Genomic DNA, 26517 nt, shown 5'->3' on the forward strand with positions numbered 1-26517 from the left:
TACAGATTTTGAAAAATTTCAAGAAACATTTCTTGACTGAAGGATTCAAAGAAGCTTTATATACATTTCTCTGTAACATTAAGGTACGAATAACTGCTTATGTTCCCGAATAAACTTTTTTTTTTTTTTTTGCCAAGTTGAACTTATTTATAAAACACTTTATTAGAAAGGTGTTGGACTCTTAAAATTTTTAAATATCAGCCTTCCACAGAATAAAAAAATAATCTTTCACTTATGTGTTCTCTCTCCTCTTTTCCCACATCTCTCAATACATTGGGATGAATAACCGAGAGATCTGAGAATTTTTTCCTAAATAAAGAAAAATAACTGTTTTGAAATCTTGTTCACTCACGATTCTCTTTTCGGCTCTGACTTGGTAATATTTTGTAAAACATGAGGGGCAGCCACATGCCTTCGTCAGAGAAATCAAAATGAATGTCCTTTGGAAACATTGGGCTCTAAAAGAAAAAAGAGAAAAATAGTAGCAGATCTATGACTTATTTGGGTCTCTTTAGTTTAATTTACAAAAAGGCCAATCAGTTATTTTATTGGCATGTAATCACAAAGACAAATACACAGATTTAAGATGAAACCGTCTCGTTGTCAAGACTTCCTGGGTCTTATTCATTAATTATCGTGGCTGCCGACAAACAACAGATGAAAATCAACAATGCTGGATAAAATAATCATCAAGGGCTTCTCTGTCTGTAAACTATTTAAATTCTTGAAATTGAATATTTATGATGAGTGATGCTCCTTTAATGTATACCATATTTCCACCAGTCCTCAGCTCAAACTGCTCAGCAACCCCAGCTGCTCCTGTCCTTTTCGACACCCACATTTCCTGGGGCGTCATCATGCCCCTCTGCAAGCACCGTGCCAGTCAGAAAACTGAACCCCTCGTGTTGCTTGCAGCTTCTCAAATGCCCACTCATTTCATGATACCCCTCACTGTCCTTAGCAATGGTTCAGTTTCAAGATCCTATCGGCCTTTCTAAAGGCAGCCCCCGTGAAACAGTTGTGAAGTTTATTTTGCGCTTATCAATACAATGTACACCAGCGTGGGCTTGCTTCCCTCCTTGGGGTTAGGGCACCCACGCTGTCTGTGAGCACAGACAGCACTGTGGCCACAGATGGGACTGGTTAACTGTACAAGCAAGGAGGATAAATCCACATAACAATACTTCATTCACCAAGGAAATCTGCAGTGGATTACAGCTTCTCTATGGTTAAGTCTGGTCTTAATTTACTGCTTTTATTCAGTTTTCAACCACAAACGAGCCCCTTATGAGGCATTCACTATGCAGAATTGACAACTCTTTTTATCTACTTGAAAAATATTTTTGGATAATAATTTATGGTTACAAAATATTTTAAGCAGTTTGAATAGTTATATTCTTTCAATGCTTAATGATGCAAGATCCCCTGTAAAAGTGGATGCCAGGCAATCTGGTAATTTTACATACAGTATTCATAACAACAGAGCAATTTGGCCATATAGAAACACAAATTAAAAAAAAAAACCTGCATATTACATGGCAAGTCTTTTAAAGACTTTTTAAAGCTCTTAAATTGTATCTCAGGAGAAAGTCAGAGTTCAAGAACTAAAGGCCCTATATATATGTGAAAAAATAATTTTGGCAAGCTCTATATTTTATTTATGGATTATTATGTTTAAAATAGCATATTTTGAACAACCTTCTGAAGGAAAAAAAAAAGAAGCAGGTCTCTCTGAGGACACAAGGGAGAGTTCATATGCCATTTATATTTTATACATGAAGCCGAAATGTGTGGGTAGGTTTGTACTTTTCCACCATCAAACGTATTCTCTTAATTTATATTCTGAATTAAAGCCATCTTCTTAAAAAATCCATCTGAAGGTGCTCATTATTATTGGGCAAAAAGTCGTTTTCAAGGACTGATTGCCAGTAACTGGAACTACTCTGGAAACCTCAAATAGGCTGGAAAACATCATATACCTTTCATAAGTGGCAAGTGCCAGGAACAGAGTTTGTCATCTCAGATGTACATCATCTAGGACTGCCAACCAGTGACCCTGTAACTGGAGACAGGACCCATGTAAATAAGGTGGAATGTAATTTGCAGGCGGAGACAATGGAAGTAGTGTGGTTGACGTTCTTTGGGAAGATCAGAGTTTTTTTGCTTCGCGTTCAGTGAATTTAAATGGTGGTTATACAAAGCTTTATAACTTCCCTCTTTGCAGAACTTGAGCACTTTCAGACTCATTGATACAAAGGGATTCTTCCCATTGCAGAATGAACTTCCTGTAGATAAACAAAGGAAAACATCCAACTGAGGTTCTTGCGGTGTTTTCCCCATTAGTGGCTACACTGTCTGGAGCGGGGAGTGAGCGCCGGGAAAAGCACCCTCGGCATTAACAAGAAAGGACATCGCTCTTTCAAGGAAGAACACTTTACAGCTTTCTAAAACATCTCTCCTCCAGTGCCATATGTAAATCATATTTTTAAAAACCTCGAGTTATGTGTGTGATTCAGGGGGCAAAACTACATAAACGTGCAATAGAAAAATAATGAACGCAATCACTTTGGTTAGTTAAGCAATTATTGCTTCTTTATAGATTCAAATGTCTGGTTTTCATCAGAAAAACAGGTGGGGTTTGCTTTGCTTTGCTGTTGTTGTTGGTTTATAATTTTGCTGAAAAGAATTCTTTATGTTTTCATTCTTGTTATTTTAAAACTTGTCATGTTCTGCCTTTAATCCGGTTTCATCACCCTCATTGATGTTCTGATGAAGGTGTAAAGAGAAGCTTAGAAAGGTGATAAATTAGACACAAAAGCACCAGATTCAAATGCCACTTACTATAATTCTCAAGTCTTTTATATTCGAATAGTTTCATTAATAATATCACTGCTACCTTCTGCTGTTTATAGCAAACATATTCGACACAGAAATGAGAGCAACTTCTATAACAGAAGATAAAGGTTTGGAATTATGACAACAAGCAGTGAACCAGCCTCCTTGGTCCAGGCAAGTACAGCTCCTAATCATCCGCTGCGAGCCAATGAGCACGAGGTTGGAGAAGATGGAGTGCCTTCTCTATGATCCACGTGGTACACAGACCCATAATGTTTTACGTCATGTATATTATATCCTGTGTACCCGGACGCTCGGCTCATTTCTTCTTCCTCTTCCTGCCAGGCGTTACATGTGAAGTGAGAGGGGGAGGGTCATTTAACAATGAATTTCCCCATTGTATAACATTACAAAGCTATCCGGGCTAAATCACTTGTTGTTTTTTAAGTCACTGTGCAATTTCAAGGTTTTAATGGTCCTTAAAATATAATACCCTGTGTCATTTGTTTCCTGAAATGAAAGCTAGTGCCAGCCTTTGAATTTCATGTGAAACAAGTGGTTCAATATGGTTTGAAGAGAGAATGAAAACTTGATAAGCAATTAATCTACCCTGAATGTGTTCCTAATGGTTTGCACCTTTTCTTACTGATTAAAAAAAAAAAAATCCAGATGTAATCAAAAGAAAATATAATAAACACACATCCATATCTTTTTATAGAGCACTTGTTAGTGTGAAGCCCACACACAGTGGGGCAGGAAAAGTTGGACATTTAAACGATTTAAAAATAAAGGTGTTTCTAGTTGAAGAGCAGAAACATTTCCCCCTGTGCCTCGAGGCTATGAGAGACAGGGAACATTTGAAATCGTAAACTGGATCAATGAGCATAGAGAAGGAGCTAATTTCCTAACAGGATAATCCTGCAAGCGACCTCTAGTTGGGGAAAAGAAGCTGTAGAATGACTGCTGATTTGCAGAGGCCCAGGCTTAAGAGTTAAGGTAGGCCAGAGACATCACTGACACTCAAATGTAGCTGTAAAACAGAGCTGAGTCTGGCTGATGTGTCTGCCAGCCATTGTATTACCAAGGAGCCTGGCGAGAACATAGATAAGACTTGCCAGTAAAGTCATGCTGCCTGAGAGACGCTGTGCAGCCGGAGACCACTGACAGAGGACCGTGTGTAACATGCAGATTGAAGACCCAGGAGTCCAAGAGCAGAAAGCAATGCAGCTCAGTGGTTAGCGGGGCCATGAGAACCAGAGCCAGGTACAAATTCATGCCAGGTGTCAGTATTCAAGGGCTACAGATGAAAAGATCATGCTTTTGCAATAGAAACTATATGTTTTTCCCTCGGCAGAGTGGCACAGGGCAGAAATGGCAAATCCAAACATACAGATATCAATGGAACGTTGAAGATGAAGAGTTAGATCACAGGGTGACAACAAATGGACAGCAGCAAAGTCAGAGCACGTGCCCTTAGAGTAAACGCCGAAGGAGTCTCAGGGGCTTCACCAGGCGAGGGCACTCAAGAGATACTCCTCGTAGGAGAAGGATGGCCATGGCAGAAAGGACAAGCATGGCCTCCAACACGGTGATATGGACACCCAGGAGTGGAGCTGAGACTGCAGCCAGGCCTTCCGGTGTCTCAGTGAGGAAGTACTGGAGGTTACATAACCTTATAATATTATACTTATTGCATAGGTATGATAATGCATCTATTCATATACCTAACTTAATTGCTTGGTAAAACATATGTAGTCTTTACTCAAATTGTTGAGTTAATCAAGAACAAGAACACTGGTTACCAAAGTCCCAAGGCGTAGAACACTTATTCAGGTGTCAACTAGGAGCACTTGACATGTGGGTGTGCCACAGAGAGCCACCATCATGTTTGTGGCTCCTAGCAGACTGGCCTCCACTGGACCTGCTGCACAGTCTGTAACCGGATGAGCACCACATGCCTGTCATCTGAATGGGGTTAGTCCCTGGTTGGAGTATTGCCAAGTAACCCAATTTTAAAATAGCACATTTTAATTATATGTTTCATTTAACTGGCACCTGTCCTTGGAGGCTGTCATTAAAATCTAACAAGCTATGATGTGGGAACTATTATTATCTATGATTTATAGAAGGGCAAAAAATAAATAAGGAGAGAAAGAAAGGCTGAGAGGTCTGAGGGATGGAAGAATTGGAAGACTAGAGATTCCACTGGTGGAAAAGAACATCATTGCAATTGCCTAGGAAAATGAGAACACAGATCATTGAATTTCTGTTGTTTGAGCTATGATTTTACTAAATATCCACTTCAGCCACAATTTCATGTTGTGGGTATAGTACAACCCTCTTTTCCTGTGCAAACTGGGAAAAATGCCTCTTAAGTAACATGCTTCAATCTGAATACACAATAGTTTTAAAAATAATGTGTAGCCCTGGCTGGTTTGGATCAGTGGTTAGAGCATCAGCCCATGGACCAGAGAGTCCTGGGTTCGGTTCCCGCTAAGGGCACGTACCTCGGTTGCGGTTTGTCCCCGGCCCTGGTTGGGTCATGCGGGTGGCAGCCACTTGATTATCTCTCTCACATCGATGTTTCTCTGTCTCTCTTCCTCCCTCTCTCCCTCTTGCTCTATCTGAAGATAAATGCAAAAAAAAAAAAAAGTTCTCAGGTGAGGATAAAAAGAAAAAAATAAATAAAAATAACTTGTGCTGATATTTAAATTTCGTGTTTTCTACATTTTGTCTGCTCGAGAGAACAAGTGTGATGAAGGAAGGTGTTGGGGGATAGGTGAAATGAAATAGATAATATGTTGATAATCACTGAATTTGGGTAGTGGGTACATGGGTTTGTTATACTATTCTTCAGTGTGAATTTGTAATTTTCTGTGATAAAACGTTAGAAGAAATTCAATTAAAAAAACATTTAGATACTTGTACAATTTTATTTGGGCAAATTAATTCATTTTATGTTGCAGAATTTGGCCATAAACAGGAGAACAGATCATCTTATATTAATTATATTATATTAGTAGGGTTATGTTAATGATCCCACTGTAACTATACTACGTTCTCCCCTAAAAGTGGAAAATCAAAAAATCTGTATGTATTTTTCTAATCTCTGCATTTACAAGCAGCCTTTTTATTACAGCCCTAGGTTCTCAGACTGAATGCCAATGTGCTCCCCGTTTAGATCAAATTTAGCTTTAACTAAAATAATTAGCCTTTGGTCCTAATTCTAATGAAAATGTAAGACTTTAACTATTCAGTGATAGTAGCGCTATTAGATACTGCTGTTAACAGTGATCTATATGAAATAATTAGTGGACTGTTTCTATTACGGATACATGCAGAGTTTGTCCTAAACCAAAGGCAAAACAATAATAACGACGACTGCCTTTTAACCTTTCCATGCATTTAAATAAAAAATGTGGACTGGAACTGCACATTAATAAGGTCTGTTAAGCTTGGGAGAGTATTTCACGTTCATCTGTAGTTCATCAGACAGGTTCATGACCTCGTAGAACTGCTGTAGCTCCTGCAGTTCTTAAACCGGCATGGGAGGAGGATGCAAAAGGTTCTTTTACGATCAGAAAATTTTACTAGAATTGACAGAAGCAGGGAAACACATTCTGGTATTGGGTATATGCTTGGAAATTAGCACATATGAGACTAAAGATAATGGATGGATTGACTTTTATTCCTCTAGGAACCTTACAAAGAAGCAACTGAAGAGAGCTCAACGTAATGCTGCCGTTTTATTCTTAATGTAGAAAATTTAAGGATCAGCCTGTACGTTGTGTCTGGAGGTACACACAAAGGGAGACTACCACCTTATTTCACAATTTTCTAAGTTATATGGTGATGACAAAATATATATATATATGTATACATAAACATATATATGTATGTATATATATTTATAATATTTCTTTTTTTTTTTTTTATCCTCACCCGAGGACATTTTTCCATTTTTTTGTACAGATAGAGTGGGAGGGAGAGAGAGGAAGGGAGAGAGAAACATCGATGCGAAAGGGACACATCGAGTGGCTGCCACCCGCACGACCAACCAGGGCCGGGGACAAACTGCAACCGAGGTACATGCCCTCAGCGGGAACCGAACCCGGGTCTCTCAGGACCGCAGGCGGACGCTCTAACCGCTGAGCCAAACCGGCCAGGGCTATAATATTTCTTATTAGAGATGTTTGTCTCACTAAACAGTATCTGTTTGGGAAGCATCCTAGCGTCCTTCTCATCCTGCCTTCCCCCACATTTCCTGTTGAAGGACACGGTGAGAAAGCCATCCCCATTCAGGCACTGCTGCTAGCCGAGGTCCCACTACAGCGCTGAAGTCAGTCCAGTTACATCTCCATCACTCAGCCTGAGAAAATTTCATCCACAGAGCAGATTCGTGCTACTTCTCTGGATCTGCCACCGGCAGCACAATGCGGGATGAATGAAATAAGCACTCAGCAGCTGAATGCCCTTAAAGACCACTTGGGATCTTTATTTGGTGCCAAATAAAACGACCTGCCAGTGTCAGCTGCGGGAAGCATATTGTGCTGGGCTCTGCGGTCTGTCTCAGTTGCCTATTCATGTCTGAGGAAATTTTTAGGTATTGAATTCTAATCCATGATGCCCAATTATAATTTGGGACCCTTTTCCATGAGAGACTGGGCTTCACCTCATTTGGTAATTAAGTCAGAACTGCCTAATACGTGATTTTAATTTCCGGAAAGCAGGTGCTTTTGGTGTCACCGATCTCTGGTTTTCTTTCCTTCTTTAGTTTAAGCCATTTTCATTTTCATACCCCTCCCCCCCGCTCCCCGCCCCCTTCTAGGAGTCTTCACTGCTTGTTAGCTGATTTTCCTGCTCAAGCCTCTAGGGATTCCCATAGGCTTCTTTTCAAAGTGCTTATAAATTTAAAAAAAGAAAAAGAAAAATTCATTTGGTAGGTAACTGTTTGATCCCCACTTTGTAATAACTTACTATATTATTTTATAAAAGTTATCTGAATAAAGGCTTGTTTACACCATTATCTGACACTTGCAATTATGAAGCAAGACTCTCTAGACATAATTATTGTCTGCGTCAGCTTTCTTTGTCTCCTATTTTTACCAATTCAATTAGAGACTTCTCTAACAACTCAAAAACTATTGTTGTTTGAGGTTCTTTAAGGCTGTGTGCCTTCTCCAAACAGTCCTTTATTGTTCAAAGGAACTATTTGAGAGAACTTCTAAGTCAGATCCTATAAGACACAATGCGATGGTGCAGTCTTATCTTCCAGAGCTCCTTGGAGCAAGACTGAGCCAGGCCAGCGGAGCCAGTCGACAGGAGATTGTGAAACCAGATGTCAGTTTGCCCCCATGTTGACAGCCTCTGTATCCATTCCATTGCTATGAATGAGTGGCCCATTGCACTACTTTTATTCCCACACATGAATTATAAAACACTGTTGAAATAGTGTTGCTATGATGACCATCAGGGTTCAATGTAAACCTTTGGCTAAATGTAAACCATAGACAGACCTAAGTCATTGATAAGGGAGATGAATAAAAGGGAGAGAAAGCAAACAAACAAACACAAAAAGAAAGAGAAAAAAAACAGTGGAAATATGAAGGAATAATAAGAAGAGAGAAGTTGGAGGAAGGAAAAGAGAAAGAGATACTTAAGTTGGGAACACAACTGAGTGCTACCATCAATTTCATTCATCCTTGGTGTCCTCTGTAGGCTGAGACCGCGGATGCCTCTGCTACCTAGCTCACCGGAACAGTCACATAATTAGCTGAGGAATAGCAAAATCTGATAGTCATTAATGGGACCATCGGCAAATATTTCTTTCAAAACAAGCAAAGCAACCAAGTTCTGGATTTGAAAGATACAAAATGAGAGAGCTTTGAAAAAACACTCTGTTGACTAATCAAAGGGTGTAATTAATACTTCAGTTCAAGAATCGGTGCTCCTGGAATATAAATACAGTTTGATTAAAACATGTATGAAGTTGTATGTGGTTGTGTTTCTAAAACTATGATCTAAGAAACATCTATGTCCTGCTGGATATGAACTAATGCTTCCTTTAAAAAAGTGTGCCCCTCAAATACATTTCAAGATGTTAAGACGTATTTGCCATCTGGGTGAATCCCCGTGCTTATTACAGACACTGAGAAGACCTGGAGGGGGAATAAAAACCTATTTATATTGAACTCAAAATTTAAAAAATAATAGGCTGTGCATGTTTTTTTTTCCTTAAAACACTATTAATTATTTGCATTTCTCTGAAACAAGTATATAAAGTAATATATTCCAGTATTAATATTTATAATTTGCTGTTGTTGCTTTGGTTTTGAAAAATAGAAATAGCTGAAGTACACAGTAGGTATTTTCTTTGAAACCTGAATATTAAAAGTTCAATACATTTGTTTAAGTGCAGTTCAGGAAGTGGGATATAAACCTTACGTGTTATCACGTTCATTTTTATCATACCTGTTTCCTTCTTTGTATCCGCATCTAAGTACATTAAGGGCAGGGTCCATGTTTTGTTTTCCATTGTATCACATTGTAAGTACTCAATAAATATTTGTTTGAGTGAATGAATGAACACTGAGGTAGACATCTTTTTAAGCTATACATATAACCACATTAGAATGTAGATTTCAAAAAAATAATTCTTGCCTAGCCGGTGTGACTCAGTGGCTGAGCATTGACCCATGCACCAAGAGGTCACAGGTTGGATTCCTGGTCAGGGCACATGCCCAGGTTGTGGGCCCGATCCCCCGTGGGGGGCATGCAGGAGGCAGCCAGTCGATGTTCTCTCTCATCAATGTTTCTATCTCTCTCCCTCTTCCTTCCTCTCTAAAATCAATAAAGAAAAAAAAAATTAAAAAGAAAATAATTCTTGGCCTCAAAGTAAAAATAACAGAAGTGAAGGTGAAAAAGTCTGAATTGCAATCTTTACTGGATTTGTCAGAGGTCAATAAATTCTTCACCAATTATTCTGTTGTCTGATGCTTCATTGCTCCTGTTACCTGGTCTATTTGAAGTCAATGTTCATTCTATTCCATAATTTTCTAATCTGTTTTTAAGTCTTTATATATCTTTAATTATCTTTCAATAGCTATTTCTTACCTGCTCTTCACTTTTTGTTGAATGGCTTCTTAAAAGCAAAACTTACACTGAATGTCCTATACTCTGAGAAACTTATTGACAAGATAAGAAGAGGCAGCGAAGACCTATGGCTGAGGAGTGTGTAGTATAGAAGAGGTAAAGTAAGTAAAATGTTTAATTAATTTAACAAATATTTATTGAGTGCCTATCCTCTGCTGGACATAGTGTATAAAGTCTAGACTACTCTAGGTCAGCCAAAAATATAAAATATTCAACAGACAGATACCAACAGAATTAAGAATGATCAAAATGTCATCTCCCCCAAATCATTTCATATTCTAGAACAAGTTCTTATTTTCAGAGCAGCGATTGACATATGAATTGTTTGTCTTATCTGTTATGCTCCATATGTGCAGAAGCTCATCTTCTCTTATCTTGACAATGAGGCTAATGTTCCTAAAGGTGAGCAATATTATATGGGCCAGGACAAAACCACATAATATGAGTGTTGCAAAAATTTAAAGTAATTTTTGTTACCTTAAATCAAAGTAATAGTTAGTCAGAAGTCCACCCAAGAACGGTTTTGACCAAGGGCTGTTAATGTACACCCTGTCGGTGAGCCAAATCTGATCTACCATGTGTTTTTGTAAACAAAGTTTTATTGGAACACAACTTTGCCCATTCACTTACATATTATCTATGACTGCTTTCACACTCCAATAGCTAAGTTGAATAATTACAGTAGAAACTGTGTGGCCTCGAAAATATTTGTTATCTGGCCCTTTGCAGAGAAGTAGCATAGACAACCTTGGTAATTTGGATTAAAGCAAGATGATAATTTGGGTGAGTGCAGAATGATGATTCACTGAAAAAGTATTCATCATCTCCCTTTGGATATAATTGTGTTCCTATATTTGAATATGATGTGCATCTTATTCTGGAAATTCTTATACAATAAAAAAAAATATCCTCTTTATTAAAGATCTAAATCAGCAGCTATTGGAATTCCATTTCAGCACTGTTCTTTTGTTCAATATCTGTAAGTGTAGATATGAAAAACGGAAATGTCTAAGTTTTGCAGTAATACATTCTATGCTGGAAATATAGAGCTTGTTTCAAGAGGTAGTGGAAATATATAGACTACAGGATAGTCTATTTTCTGACATCCACTTCTTTGTGTAGCCTCATCTCACACCGCACAGGGCTGGTTTGTGTAATCAATAGGATAGGGCAGAAATGACCGAGTTCAACTTCTGATTCTGGTCATAAAAGACATTGTGATTTGTGTCTTGTTTTGAAAGAACCAGTTACTATGTCGAGAGGACACTCAAATAGCTCTTTGGAAAGGTCCATGTGAGAAGGGGCTGAGCTAGCTGCTAGTAGCCGGAGAGGAAATGAAGCATCCCAATAACACCACGAGCGAGCCACCTTAAAATCATACCCTCAAGCAGCTCCTGCTAACATCTTTACAACAACCCCCTAAGAGACCTGGAGCCAGACCGCCCAGCTAAGTCACTCCTGTATTCCAGACTCTCAGAATCTATGAGATGGTCAATGTTTACTGCTTTAAGCCACTAATTTTTAGAGCAATTTGTTATGCAGCACATTAGATAACTAAATTTGTATATGAGAGTGTGGGCTCTGGTCATACAACTTGTGTTTGAATCCTGGATCTACCACTTTCTAGATATGTGACCTTGGGCTGATGACTTAGCTATATTATATTGTTTTCTCATCTGCAAGAATGAGGGAATAATTATTCATATCTCATAGAACTGTTGTGAGGAATTCAATGAGATAATGCATGAAAAGACAGCCCAGCAGGTAGTAATTGCTGAAGAAACATTAATACTTACTTGCTTTTAATTATTAATTAAAACTGACTCCAGTTATCTGCCAAAGAATTATTTCAAAACCCCTTTTTGACAGCAAAGTGAATCCATAGAATTTTAAAGAACATATGTCCTACATCCTAGAGTTTATACAATCCGTAGCACCCAAAGTGAATGTGGTAAGTCAGTAAAGCAAATAGTTTAGAGAAGAGGCTATTGTCAATATACCCGCAAACAAGATGCATATTTACTACTGCATCATGTTATGTATAAGAAATAGAGGATAGCCTGGCCGGTGTGGCTCAGTGGTTGAGCGTCAACCTATGCACCAAGAGGTCACTGGTTTGATTCCCGGTCAGGACACATGCCCAGGTTGTGGGCCCGATCCCCAGTGGGGGGCATGCAGGAGGCAGCCAATCCATGTTCTCTGTCATAAACGTTTCTATCTCTCTCTCTCCCTCTACCTTCCCCTCTCTCTCTAATATCAATAAAGAAGAAAAATTAAAATAAAAAAAAGAATCAGAGGATAAAGAACAGGCTGGTACCCAGGAACATAGTTAAAACGACATAGTCTAACCCCAGCCACAAATTTTAAAAAACAAAATGACAAATGTAATTTTTGGTCTCATTTGCTAAAGCCTAAACCATACATATTGTTTTTTGGTAAAAATAAAAGATAAATTGCAAAATAATAAGATTATTTGCAGTTTGTTTGAGTTATCTAACCCTTCTTTAATCCAAGGGATTATTGAATAAAACCAATGTTCATTCAGAAACACTTACAAAATCTGTTGTGGATTACCAATATCATCAGTTAAACCTGTTTCAAATTTATTGCTTTCATTCAGGTTAAATAATAAAAGGGCCCATTTGTCCCACTACATGTATATACACGAATTTAGCTTTCATCGTTCTCTGCAAGTTTAATCCAGTGATTTATGTTTTTTAATGTATATTCAGGGAATCTGTTGAAGAAACCCATCCAGAGAGACGGAAGAGCTAGATGGGATTAAAAGATGTATGGAGGATTTAAAGCTGGTTGATTCAGTTCAGAGAAAGTTAAAAGGAGAAAAAGAATATAATGCTGGAACCCTCCTTTAGTTTCTAATCATTTTAATGACTTTAGCCAAAGAGAACTGGCTAAGGTCAAGAAAGTTCGGAGGGAATGATCCCAGTGTCTGGAAATACATTACATGGAAGAAAAGCCATTGTTTCTGCTTCTCTTTTCTTTTTTCTTTCCTTCTTCATCTTCTTCTTCCTTTTTTTAACAGTGGAAAACAACACTATATTTTTCTCAGAGAAAATGTGGCTTCTACTTAAGTCATCATATTAACGATTCAGTTTGGGGTTTCAGAATTCTTGATTTTCTTGACAAAGCCATTGTATTTCACTTAACACCAGAACCAGCAGTAAAAACTAGGAAAACATGTGGTAGGCTGACTTTACTTTAAAAGTTTTCTAGCAATGAAATATATTACTTTGAGATCCTCAGATAGCAAGTTCTCAGATACAAAAAGAGACTGGGACTTACTATTGACGACTTTGAACATTTAAACACATTCTATTTAAGTACTGCAGAACAAAATATTACAATATATGGAGAAAAGTACTGTTTTCCTAGCAGAGTGAAGCCCATTTAACTCTATTTTGTCTAAATGACATTCTAATCTGTACAAACATTAAGAACTTCCTTTCAAAATATTGTTTTGTTTAGTGTAAACAAGTATTTTAACAAATATGCTCTTTCCCATAACTTTTTTCCAAACACAGAGGAGAAATGAAGACTTGATAAGCATATTTTAGTGCTTCATTGAACCCAATATGTAACTTTAAGTATCTCTAACTTTCATTCTGTTATAACTTCCATAGTTTAATAGAACACCTTGGGCCATGAAGTATTTTGTGTTCATTAACTTTTAAAGAGGAAGAGAAATGCTATCAAATCATCAGCATTTGGAACAGAATATCAAGTGCTCTACATATTTTCCTGATTCTGCCCATGACGTAGAAACATGGCAAATGAGAGGGAGAATCCAGCTCTGTCAGGAGCACTTTGTGTGATGATGGAAATGTTCGAGCCCTGCGCTGCCCCTTGTGGCTGTCAAGCATTTGAAATGGGGTTAGTGCAGCTGAGGTATTGAATTTTAAATTTTACTTATTTTAATTTAAATTTAAACTTCCACATGTTGCTAGTAGCTACCAAATTGAATAGCACAGGACTAGATAATTTATGGTCAGATTTTTTTTAAAAGGCCAGCTAATTTGCCCTGGCAGGTTTGGCTCAGTGGTTGGAGCATTGGCCTGCGGACCAGAGAGCCCTGGGTTCGGTTCCCGCTAGGGGCACGTGCCAAAAAATAAATAAATAAATAAATAAATAAATAAATAAATAAATAAATAAAAGGCCAGCTAATTTCATAACAATTAATTATCCTAATATCTAGCTTCCAACACTCTAATTCTCACATTGATAAGGTCTAAAAAGATTTTGGGGTTATTTTTAAATGCTATAGACTTAAATTTACTAGAGAAGGCCTGTCCTTAGAAGTATTTTGCATATCCAGTCGGTATGAGATTTATTTAACTGCTTTTTGCAAAAAGTTGGGTTGCTCAGATGAAATTTAATTTAAACTTGGTTGTTTCAAATTTATGATTTATTGATGTAACTGGATTACTTCTTTGTTTCAATACCGTGATTCTTTTGAAATTTCTTCACATGAGTATTAAGAATTGTTTTTCAAAATAAATCCTACTAGATTTTCTATTTATATAAATATGAAGAAATATTTGTCTCAGCTTTGTCTGAGGCACAATGTACCTGGAGATACCTAATATATTATTTTAAATATTGCTTACATGATGATTTGAGTTCAAGTAACTCTGTGGCATGAAAGGGCATAATGAATGCAACATTTTCAACAGACTTCTGCATTTTCATAATTGGCTGGTGTTTGCCTTATTATGTTAATGTGCCTTATTATGTTAATGTACATTTTATCCTTATTACTTCCGTTGTGAAATTCTTAAATTATCATTTTAGCCTTTTATAGTCTCACCATGATATATTACAAGATTATGGGAAATTCACTTAGATTCCGTTTTTTTGTTTGCTTGTTTGATTCCAGTTAAACGGGCGATGCCGCGTTATCTGCTGGTATGTTATGTTAAATGATGTGATTAACCAAAACTAATTAAGAATAACCGAGTGGCAACCAATACATATTTGAGGGCATAGGAATATTTTCAAAGCTCATAGAACACCTGAAATGTACTCCCTCCTATAACTTTTTGCATGCAACATTCTTTTTTGTTTGTTTGTTTGAATTTATATACCCTACCAAAACCACAGAGTATGCAGGATTTCAGTACTTTAAATTCATTCTTTTTCTTCCTCAATTTTTGTTCTCCACAGATTAACTCGATCCCTGTACCCGGTAAAGACCCGCACTGTGACGCCGGCAGCCCGGACCGCTCTGCTCTGCCTGTCAATCACGTCACCTGCCAAGGCACCTCACTGCACACAAATCATGTCTGAGTAGAATCTACTTCTAATCAATAGATCCTTATAGATTGTTTAGTATACCTAAATCACTTCCCAGAAAAAGCCTTGCCATCTCATTTCTAATGGGAAAACAGTGGATGAGATTTCAATCTGGGTCACTGAAGAAGAAAGGCTGATGTACTCTTTTGGCCCACCGGGGGCCTAAACTCCATGTACTTCTCACATGAAATGGAAAAAATGTTTTCTCTCAAGTCAAAGACACACACACCGGGAACATTTTAACTGGGGGCAGTGTGGGAGGACGGGAAGCGGCTGAAGGAAGCGCACGCTGGCAGGTTGTTTGAACAGGGTAGAAGGCGTGTGCCAGGCCATGAAGCCCCCGCAGTGCGGTCAAGACAAGCAAGTTCTGAACACCCAAGTGCCTCTTTGAAACAAACTGCCTGGGAATCTTTTTTTCTCCTCTCTCCCTCTTTCATAAAAGAACAGCAAATGTGGCTACTAGTGGTACTTGGGTTGGCTTAGAAATAGACCACTTATTATCCATATTTCCAAGATTATTATTGTTCTAATAAGATAAATAGTGTGTGAAGCAGCTGTTTGCAACAATCTATCCTGTTCTTCAGCTAAGGGGAGCACTGGCAAAATTTGTGTTTCTATGTTGCACCTTCCAGTTAATGAAATATTCTCGTAGAGAGCATCTTATTTAATCTTACAGTCGCACCATGAGATGAGGCTTTGAGAAGTAAGGAGGTTGCCTGTGTTCAGACAGCTGGTGTCTTTGAGATGTATCTTTAAACAGGGTCAGGAAATTCCAGAAGCTGCCTTCTTTTTCAGTATACAACACAAAAAGGGGTTATTTACATCTGCCATTTTGCTTTTCTGATATTTTAGATGAAAATGTAGATCTGAAAAGGAAGGAATTTTGGTCTAGGTGACTCGTGGGCAGATGGACACTGTTTCTTGGCCACGTCGGAAGTTGGCATGCGGCACTCTGCATAACGTTCAGCTACTCCTGGTTGAAGATGAAGGCTACCGAAGGACGTTTGTCCAGGGGTTTTGCAAGAGACAGATGTAGACCAGAGTCAACTGAACCTTCAGTCCTCAGTATCCTCTGAGAACACTTTCTTGACTGTGGTGGCCGGTTTCTAAGATAGCTCTCAATGGTTCCCTCCTCCTAGTATTCATGTGAATTCCCCTCCCTTAAGTATGGGATGAACCTAGTGACTTGCTTCTCAAGAATAAAATATGGCAAATGAGATGATGTGTTACTTTTCAGATTAGGTTACCAAAAGACTCTGGCTTCTGTCTTGCCCACACTCTGTTGCTGTCTTGCTTGCTCAGCCTGATGGAAACCAGCTGCCATTCTCTGGACTGCCCTCCAGAGAGTCCCATGTTGCAGAGAAGGGAGAGAGAGGCCAGCCAACAGCTATGAGGAAATGAGGTCTGTAATCCAACAACCCAGGGGGATCTGAAGCTTGTCAACAACCATGTGAGTGAGCTTCGGGTGGATTCTTTTCTAGTTTAACCTTGAAGTTATTGGCGCTCTAGTGGTCACTCCAACTGCAGTCCTGCGAGGACCTTGATCCAGAGGACCTAGTTAAGCTGTGTCCAAATTCCCAACCCACTGAAACTATAACATAAAATAATTATTTATGTCTAGCCAGAGTGGCTCAGTTGGTTGAGGGTCGTTCTATGCATTGAAAGGTTGCCGGTTTGATTCCTGGGAAGGGCACATACCTGGGTTGTAGGATCAGTCCTCAGTCACCTACGGAAGACAACTGATTGGTGTTTCTCTTTCACATCAATGTTTTCTTTTCTTTGCCTCTCTCTCTCCCTTCCTCTCATGTCCCTGAGTGAGGGCAGTTTGTTACACAGCAATATATAACTAACACATTGACTTTAACAGAATTCCTTTTTCTTACCCTTTATGTACACAATGTCCTCCCCACTGTCCAGGCTTATTTTTGGAAAAGGATTTGATGTCAGTAACTATAAAAACTGCATAGTGGATAAGATCATTGCTTTGAGATTAGAACCATCTGGGCTGTGTCTGGATTTGCCATTTGCCAACTCTAAAACACTGGGGAAGTTATTTAATATCTTCGATCCCCTTTCCTCATCTGTAAAACATGCACTACCTACCTCACAGGTGTTTCCTTAGTGAGATCATGAAAACAAAACAAAAATATTTAGCATCTAGTAGGCACTCAGAAAGTGTTCATAATTTTTACACAATCAATTTAGAAATTAAATCTATTAACGACATCTACCCACTTTGGTTTTGCATTTTTAGCATTCTTATTCCTATGGAAAGTATGAATAATCAGTGGCATTTTGTAAATATCAATGAACAAACATAAGTTTTTCCTGTGGACAGGAGAAACAGAGGGAACACAAAAAGATGGTGAGTGATTTCTCTTATTTTGATATTGCTTACTGGTAAGAGATTTGGTCAGGTTAGTGGTGATAAAAAAAAAACCATATTATTTTCCATACCTTAAACTCTGCTTTCTCTGTTATAGCTATGCGTATTTAGGTATAACTGCAATTTTTGCATATACAAATACATTGTATAGGAAGAAGAAATTTGCTAGTTTTATTTATATAAAATGTGCCTGTTTTAAGATTAAGTTTCTCATAGACAAGATGAAAATTTATTAAGAAACATAGCCTGGCTGGTGTGGCCCAGTGGTTGAGCATTGACCTATGTACTAAGAGGTCACCGGTTCGATTCCCTGTCAGGGCACATGCCCAGGTTGTGGGCCCAATCCCCATTGGGGGGGGGGGCATACAAGAGGTGGCCAGTCGATGTTCTCGCTCAATAATGTTTCTATCTCTCTCTCCCTCTCCCTTTCTCTCTCTCTCAAATCAATAAAGAAAAAATATTAAAAAATAAGTAAATAAAAAGACAAACAAAACAAGCCAATTGCACATTTACCATTCCGTAAGCTGCTCTCTTCATCTCCTCTCTTTCTTCCTCTTTTAGGTAATTAACCCCAAATGATATTGTCCTGATCCTTAAGTAACCAAAGAACTTCCATTAAAAAAGGAAATAATAGTGACCTGAGCATCAGGGGAATGAACAGCAATAGAAACCATTCTAACATATTTTGCAAGACACAAAAATAATCTAAGTGCATGATAATAACTGCCGTGTACTCTCTTAAAATAGAAGCCAAGTTACAATGATTTTCATTAGATGCTTCTCAAATCCTGTGGGTGACATGAGCCCATTTCCTCTGTCACATTTCTGAAGAGATGATTGCAGGAAATATTGTAAACAATTTAACATTCACAGGTCATATTGAGAAATGTTTATAGATATTGACAGCTAAATACAATGTATCACAGCACCCAGCACAATGTGGCATCCGCCTGAAGATGAGACTCTAATCAAAGTGAAAAAGTCAAGCTTTGCTTTAGTGGTAAAGAAATATAGAAATATTTTTTGAATGGGGGAATGAATGAATGCATAAAATAGTGTCCAAAATTATGTTTGTATGAAATAGGAGGGGTGGGAAGAGATAAACCGAAGAACTTACATGCACATATACACAACCAATCGACCTGGACATTAGGCTGGGGAAGGCGGGAGGGGCTGAGAACACGAAGGAGGGAGTCAATGGAGAGATAAGGAAGATGTCTGTAATACTTCCAACAATAAAAAATAATAAATAAATAAATAAATAAATAAATAAATAAAAACAACAATAAAAAAAATTAAGTTTTCTTTCATAATATTTAAATTTCTAAGTATTAACCCCTAGACTTTAAAAAATTAAACAACAATCCAAAATAGAAAAAAGCAATTCTCTAAGCACTTTACTAGACAGACAGTAAATTAAAAAAAAAAAGTTCTCTTAGTCACAGAATGTTGGCATTAAATATTTGTTTAAAACAAACTGAAAAATGAATTTAGTTTACAAAAAATTCAATTTTTAAAAATCTTAAACAATAGAAATATCTATGAAATAGCAGCAAATAAACAAAGTCTCTCTATAAATTATATTTTTACAGTTGAAAATGTAAAATTTACTATTTGGGGCTAAGTGGGAATAAATAAAATTTATTTAAATTTATCGGGCATAAAATATTTAAATGTAGATATAGAGAAATGTAGTTTACATTAGGAAAAAAGGGTTTAATTCTCAATCTTTGTTATCAAGTTCATTAAACATACACGATCTGAATGTAATTACTTAGTCTTTAAATAAAAATATGTGTGAGTAGAATGGATATATGTGCACACCCTTGAGAATGTGTCTACAGAACAAAATTATTAGTGTTTCCAATGTAAATATTCTTTTTACCTGCCTAAGCAGCTCAAAACATTTTAAATTACTCTGTATTTTATCTAGGTATTTTTCTCCTAAAAGATCTCTCTTTTTGTACAATTTGGTTTCCCCCTTCTATTTATATTTTCCCTATTTTCTTTTTTTATTTTTTTATCCTCACTCGAGGATATTTTTCCATTTTTTGTACAGATAGAGTGGGAGGGAGAGAGAGGAAGAGAGAGAGAGAGAGAAACATCGACGTGAAGGGACACATCGAGTGGTTGCCACCCGCACGACCAACCAGGGCCGGGGACAAACTGCAACCAAGGTGCGTGCCCTTAGCGGGAACCGAACCCGGGTCTCTCCGGACCGCAGGCCGACGCTCTAACTGCTGAGCCAAACTGGCCAGGGCTATTTTCCCTATTTTCTATTCAATATTTCTTAAATTGTACTTTCCTTCACAACCAGGAATACATATTAATGATTGTGAATGTTGACTGAGTTTCTTGGAAAGACATTTATGAACTTGTTCTCACACCTTAAAAATGATAATTGTTTAATATTTTAGCTTCTTCAAGAAAGATTTGGATTATAGGTGTTTTTATATAAATGATGCAAATGTTTTAATTTTGTAATTTGGCATGAAAGTCACGTGTTTTGGCTGAGTATAACAACACTAAACAAAGCAAAATCTTGTGCTCCCAAGTTCTGTATGGTCTTTGCTCATATTAGAACTAAGCCAGGGCAGAGTGTTGCTTCATGAAAATTTTATAACCAAAGTAATATCAGGACAAAATGAAAATATTTAATGGATTTAAACAGAAAGAATAATGATAAGAGAGAAACTTATTTTTAAAATGAGAACTCTTAACAGCTAATATTTATTTAGCACCTACTATGGGTCAGGTACTAGTCTAGGTCCTTGGGTAATATTAGTGAATAAAATCAACAACAACAACAACAACACAACTCTACCCTCTCCAGGGTGATAGGAGAGAGACAGTAAATAACAAATATGATAAAGGAACAATATAATATATTTGAAGGTAATATGTGGCAAAGATACAATAATAATGAGAGTAGGATAGGAAAATTGAGGGTGTGTGGAGGTAGGATGAGGGTATGGTCATAGGTGGTATATACAGAGGGGCAATGAAACGCAGGCTTACTCAGAAAGTGACATTTGAGCAAAGTCTTGAAGAAAGAATGGAAATTATCCCAAGAAATAGTTGAAGAAAAAGCATTTGAGGCAGAAGGAATAACCCCAATGAAAGCCTCAAGTCACGAGTGGGCCTGGTACATTCAGGGAGCAGCAAGAAGATGAATGTGGCAGAAACAGAGACAGCCAATAGGGAGTGAAGGAGGATAGGGTGGTGGGTAATTTGTCTGGGGCTGGGGTGATTTTACAGATCATATAGGGACTTTTAAACCAGTGTGAAGACTTTGACTTTGCCTTTTGTCCTTTGCTCCTCCTCCTGCCCCTCCCTCCCTCCTCCTCCACTCTCTGCCCCTCCTCCTCTCTTTCTCCTCTTCCTTCTTCATGGTCACCTTCACTGGCATTTACTGAATACTCATCTTGATGTAAACAGTAATAAGATTCTAAAGTTTTAGGAGTACGTCTACAATTTTCTTGTTTTTATCCTTTCTATTCCATCCAAAAATATGTGTTGAATTTCTAATATGTGCAAAACTGTGTGTTAGGCACATTTAAGAAATGCAGACTGTAGTCTATTGGACGCTGACTATAGAATATACTTCTCTACACCACTCTCGAACAGACACAATACTAAGTGTTTTTATCTGTATTAACTGACTTAGTCTTCTCAACAACCCTGTAAAACGGAAGCTATTATTTTTCGATTTTAAAGTTGAGGAAAATGAAGCACAGAAAGGTTAAATAACTCATCCAAGGTACACAGACAGTAAGCCATAGAACTAAAACGAGAATTCAGGTATGTTTGACTTCAGAGTCTGTGTCCTTGGCCATTCACAACACTGCCTTCCATTTTTATAATCCTTTACCCATACTCTTTGAAATGTTTTGTTTATTCACCAAGTATTTATTAACATTCCCCTTTCTTCTCAGCACTGTTAGGCATTGGTGAGAAAGGGCAGTTGTGAGGATCTATGGTGTCTTTGTGCAAATTTTTTTTTTTTAAGTGTCTCTTCCTCAAGGCACATTGTGTTCTGCTAGAAAATTACTTTTAAGAACAAAATATTTAACTGCCTATACTGGAAAATTGTCATAATAAGTATACAGATTTATTTGCCGGTCCAAAAGTACAATATATATGAAAGCCCAAATATTAAGATATGAATGATGCCTTTTAGATGTGATGTCCTCGTGAGTGCACAGCCGAAAGCACCGCTCACGATGTCCTGTATGAGCCAAATGAAGGGACTAAAGCACTGCTCCCTAGAGATAAGAAACAGAACACCCACAGTAGGTCAGAAAACGCGTTTCTTTTCTACAAGAGTTGTGTGGGGCTTCATCGATAGACTCTTTCAAAATCTTCGCGTAGGAACTCAGCTATCCCAGTCATTTTGAAAACTATTTTTTGAATGGTAATAAGGCAAGAAAGTTTTAGGAATGTGTTCCTCCCATTCTTTCAGGACGGTCCCTGATTCTTGCCAATTCTATTCAGTTTAAAAATGCCTGTTGAGCTCTGGCAGGTTTGGCTCAGTGGTAGAACACTGGTCCGTGCAGTAAAGAGTCATGGGTTCGATTTATGGACAAAGGTTTTTTTTACCTGGGTTGCAGGTTTGATCCCCAGTTCCAGTTGTCATCATGCGGGAGGCAGTGAATGAATGTGTTTCTCTCACATCTATGTTTCTCTCTCTCTCTTCCTCCCTCCTTTCTACTCTATCTAGAAATCAATGGGAAAAGTGTTCTTGGGTGAGGATTAATAAACAAACAAACAAACAAACAAAAAACAAAAATGCTTGTTGAATTCTGAACAAGTGCAGAATTGTAAAATATGGGCCATAGCACATGGGCAGAGACCGTTAACTGTGATGCAGTAGCATGCTGTTGAACTGTACATGATGCCAGTTTTTCTTTTTTTCTTTATTTTTGCTACAGGTGTTTCTCCTTTTTTTCCCATTGACACCCTCCTCCCCCACCCTCCAGGTCCGTCCCCAGCTTTGTTGTCCATGTCCATTGGTTATGCATACATACATATACGTTCTGTGGTTTATCTCTCTCCCCACCACCCTCTCTTCTGGGGATTGTCAGTCTGTACCCTACTGCCAGTTTTTCATAGTATTTCTATCCATCATAATGATATCAATCAGATACCCATGTAGAAGATCTTTTTCTCTCACCAAGATCAGAACATACCTCTGTCATTAATTTTATATTAATTAGCACTTATCCTGAAAAGATTTTTAAGTATGACTGGTTACTAATTAATTCCATCTTTACAAATAAAGAAAAGAAGGTTTGGGGAGGCTAATGGTGGGCCAGGTTCAAACTCAGAAATTTCTGACCCCAAAGCCCATACTAGGCTGCCTCTCAGCACATGGTGGCAGAATGACCACCCTTGAACCCCTTGCAGGTGGACAGAAAAAGTGGAGGTGAAGATTATGGAAAGAAGAGCGAGTACACAGCCAGAATGACGAACTGGTGAAGGGTCTCCCTGCGCCAGATCCCAGCTTGCTGACACCCACCCTAACCCAGCACAGTTCCTATTGCGGAGCACCAGTCCCAAGGTCTGAGAGTTTCAATTTCAAATGCATGAAACAGTCTCAGAATTTGCTGCAAGGTTCATTATATCCCTTTTCTTCTCCCTCTGTCCTTGCTTTATGGCTCAGACACAGTGCTTTTGAAAGGGTAATTTAAAGATATCATGGGGTATGAAATAAGTATCACAAATACATATTGAAAGTTAACCAGGGGCCAGGTACTATGATAAGCACGTTATTATGTTAACTGATTTAAGAAGTGAGAATCAGTTTTGTTTTGTTTGTTCCCCAAGAACACATTTTAAGAGCTTAGGCCAAACTTGGAAATATATCTGGAACTGAGAGCAAGGGTAAAACAAGAAATATAAAGGAGTCTTTGCACCTCAACTCTCCCATGTAGCAGTGTGGCCCTAGAGGCATTGTCAACAAACCAGTGGGCGAAGCATTTCAGCCACAGGAATGAGTAAAAACATGCATATGAAAGGTGTTCTGACTTAATATAATCCCTTCATTCAAACACCATTTATTTTCTCCTTAGTCGTGCAATCTATAAATGACTAATTTGAGAAATAATCTTTTTGGGGCATTATTACAAAGAAAGTAAGACTTTCTTGTAGCTGATAAAAATAATTTTTATAAAATTATTTCTTAGTTCCTTTCTTCTTCTTTAAAAAAATAGAATCTGTGTCTGTGCTCTGTGTTCCCTACACGATTGTAAGCCCCTCAAGAACAGGAGCTAAATTTTATACCATTTTGAAATTTTTTTTTTTTTTTTTTATCCTCATCCGAGGATATTTTTCCATTTTTTGTTCAGATAGAGCGGGAGGGAGAGAGAGGAAGAGAGAGAGAGAGAGAAACATCGACGTGAAGGGACACATCGAGTGGCTGCCACCCGCACGACCAACTGGGGCCGGGGACAAACTGCAACCGAGGTACGTGCCCTTAGCGGGAACCGAACCCGGGTCTCTCCGGACCGCAGGCCGACGCTCTAACCACTGAGCCAAACTGGCCAGGGCTACCTCTTTGAAATTTTTATTGTTTATCTTTCTACTATGCACATGGACAACATTATTCATTTATTTATTAGTTTTTTTGTGTGACTGCTCCTTTTTCATTAGTTAGTTATTAATAATGGGAAAGGAGCAAAGGGAGTCCAGACATTATAAGCATGGCCATCTGGGCAGCTTGTCCAGGAAGCAGTAACTTTGTTTTTTCTAAAGTTTTTTTTTTTTCTTTATTAATTTTAGAGAGAGAGGAGGGGAGAGGAAGAGAGAGATAGAAACATCGATGAGAGCCCTGGCTAGTTTGGCTCAGTGGTTGAGCGTCGGCCTGTGGGCCAGAGAGTCCTGGGTTTGGTTCCCGTTAGGGGCATGTAGCACACAAAGAAAACATCGATGAGAGAGAACATCGATTGGACGCTTCCTGCATGCCCCCGACTAGGGACTGGGCCCACAACCTGGGCATGTGCCCTGACTGGGAACCGAACCAGCGACCTCTTGGTGCATGGGTCGATGCTCAACCACTGAGCCACACCAGCCAGGCTGGGAAGCAGTAATTTTGCACATCCCGGGGAACCTCTGGTCCTTTCCCTGTAAATCACCGGGGGAACTGGTCCAACAAAGGGGAGATAGGTGCATGTGCAGTGCATTAGGGGTGACATAGGGAAGTGCCTGCCAGTCTATCCTGGAAACAAAGATAATTGACTGTGGAAGGGGCAGAGACACTGCAACTGTGCAAAATCTTAGAAGGTTAAAATCCCAGACAATGGAATTCTCTCTCTCTTGTTGCCCATTTTACTCCTGCTTCTTTGCATTTACCTTTGTTCCTATAAGCCACCTGGCCCATGGCCATGCAGACCCCACACACAATGCAGTGATGGACTGTAGCTAGGAATACAAGCTAAACTAGCCTGATGCTGGCTTGGACTGCACAATATGGAGTGGAAACGCTGGGCAGTGGCTTTAATCTCACCTCTGCTAAGGACACAGCTGTACATCTTCCGTGGTGGGATGGGGAGAGGGGGCCTTGGAAACTGAGGGATCTAACTCCATGCAAATAAATGTCACTCATTCTCCCATGTGAGTCTCAGAACATTTCTTTTCTCGTGATCTCGCAAGAAATCCACTTCCACCAGCAACTGGTGGGGACACAGAGAGCTCCCCACCCATAACACACCTACTATGTGCCAGGCACTGGGTTGGGTGGGGGGAGTGCAATGGCAGATAAATTGCAGCCCCTACTGCAATTGTCATTGTTATAGAGAAGCTAGACAATAAATAGGCAATTTTATTAAGTATAAATACAATGTAGGGCAACATAGGGGTGCTCACCAGAAGAGAGGGGTACTGAACTCCGTCTAAGCAATCAGGGAGGACTTCCCAAAGAAGGTGACACATATTCTGAATCATAAAGGAAGTACTAGTTAAGAAGGAAAAGGAAAGTACAGGTGAAGGAATGACAGGAGCCAAGGCCTTCAGCCCACCAGCAAGAGCTGTCAATTCTGGGAACTTTAACTATTTCATTCTGGTTAGAAGAATAGCGAGATCTTGCCTTGACGAGATGAGAGAGGCAAGCAGGAGACAGCTTAAACAGGGAACTCCACCAATATCTGTTTTTGATGCTTCTGAGGCCGTTTGTAGGTGACATGATTCCAGCTGGAATCCCTGTAGGTGTGGCTGAAAGAAGGTGTCTACACAGACCAGTTATTATGACGAACACCAAGGCCTCTCACAAAGGACAAAACAAAAGGCAGAGGGGTGTTCTCTTTACAAGTTAATCTAGGGATCAGCCCAAATGGGTGCAGAATCCAGGTGTCATCTGTTTCTTGACTTGCGAGCCATAATTGTCAGAGTATTAGAAGGAAGGCGGAATCTGGTCGGTAGATGAATACTGCTCCTACTCTCCAAACTTGTTTGGAGAGCCAGGTGTCATCTGTTTCTTCACTTGTATGCTATCATCGTTAGAGTACTGCGGAATCTGGTCCTTAGACGAATACATTTCCTAGTTTCCAAACTTGTATGGATATTATCTATATGACCTTTAGCTAAAGGTAACCTTATAAGCTACCTACCCATACATAAGCAAAATAGCCTTTGTTTCATTTGCATTTTGCAAATTAAGGATCATCTGCATATCCCATGGCAAGCGGCTTTTGCTTCTCTCAATCTTTCCTGGCCCTAAAAGTGTTTCTCCAATACAAGCTAGGTACTGAACTTTGAAGAAGAGTCCACTGTAATAACAGTAAAGTTTAATGATGCATAACTTTGAAAGACTGACAAATTTCCAGCCAAAGCATTGATTC

At 38.7% G+C, this 26517-nt stretch overlaps 1 long non-coding RNA gene across 1 annotated transcript in view; it reads right to left on the reverse strand.

The window, feature by feature from the left end:
* Positions 1-354: 354 nt before the first annotated feature.
* The window catches only part of LOC118627087, a 247161-nt gene continuing 220998 nt past the window's right edge, over positions 355-26517 (reverse strand). The window contains exon 3 of the long non-coding RNA XR_004959008.1: positions 355-458. This is a non-coding gene — a long non-coding RNA (uncharacterized LOC118627087). The remainder of the gene's footprint in view (positions 459-26517) is intronic.

Source organism: Molossus molossus, unplaced genomic scaffold, assembly GCF_014108415.1.
Source record: "Molossus molossus isolate mMolMol1 unplaced genomic scaffold, mMolMol1.p scaffold_m16_p_12, whole genome shotgun sequence".
In the NCBI taxonomy this organism is placed as follows: Eukaryota; Metazoa; Chordata; class Mammalia; order Chiroptera; family Molossidae; genus Molossus; species Molossus molossus.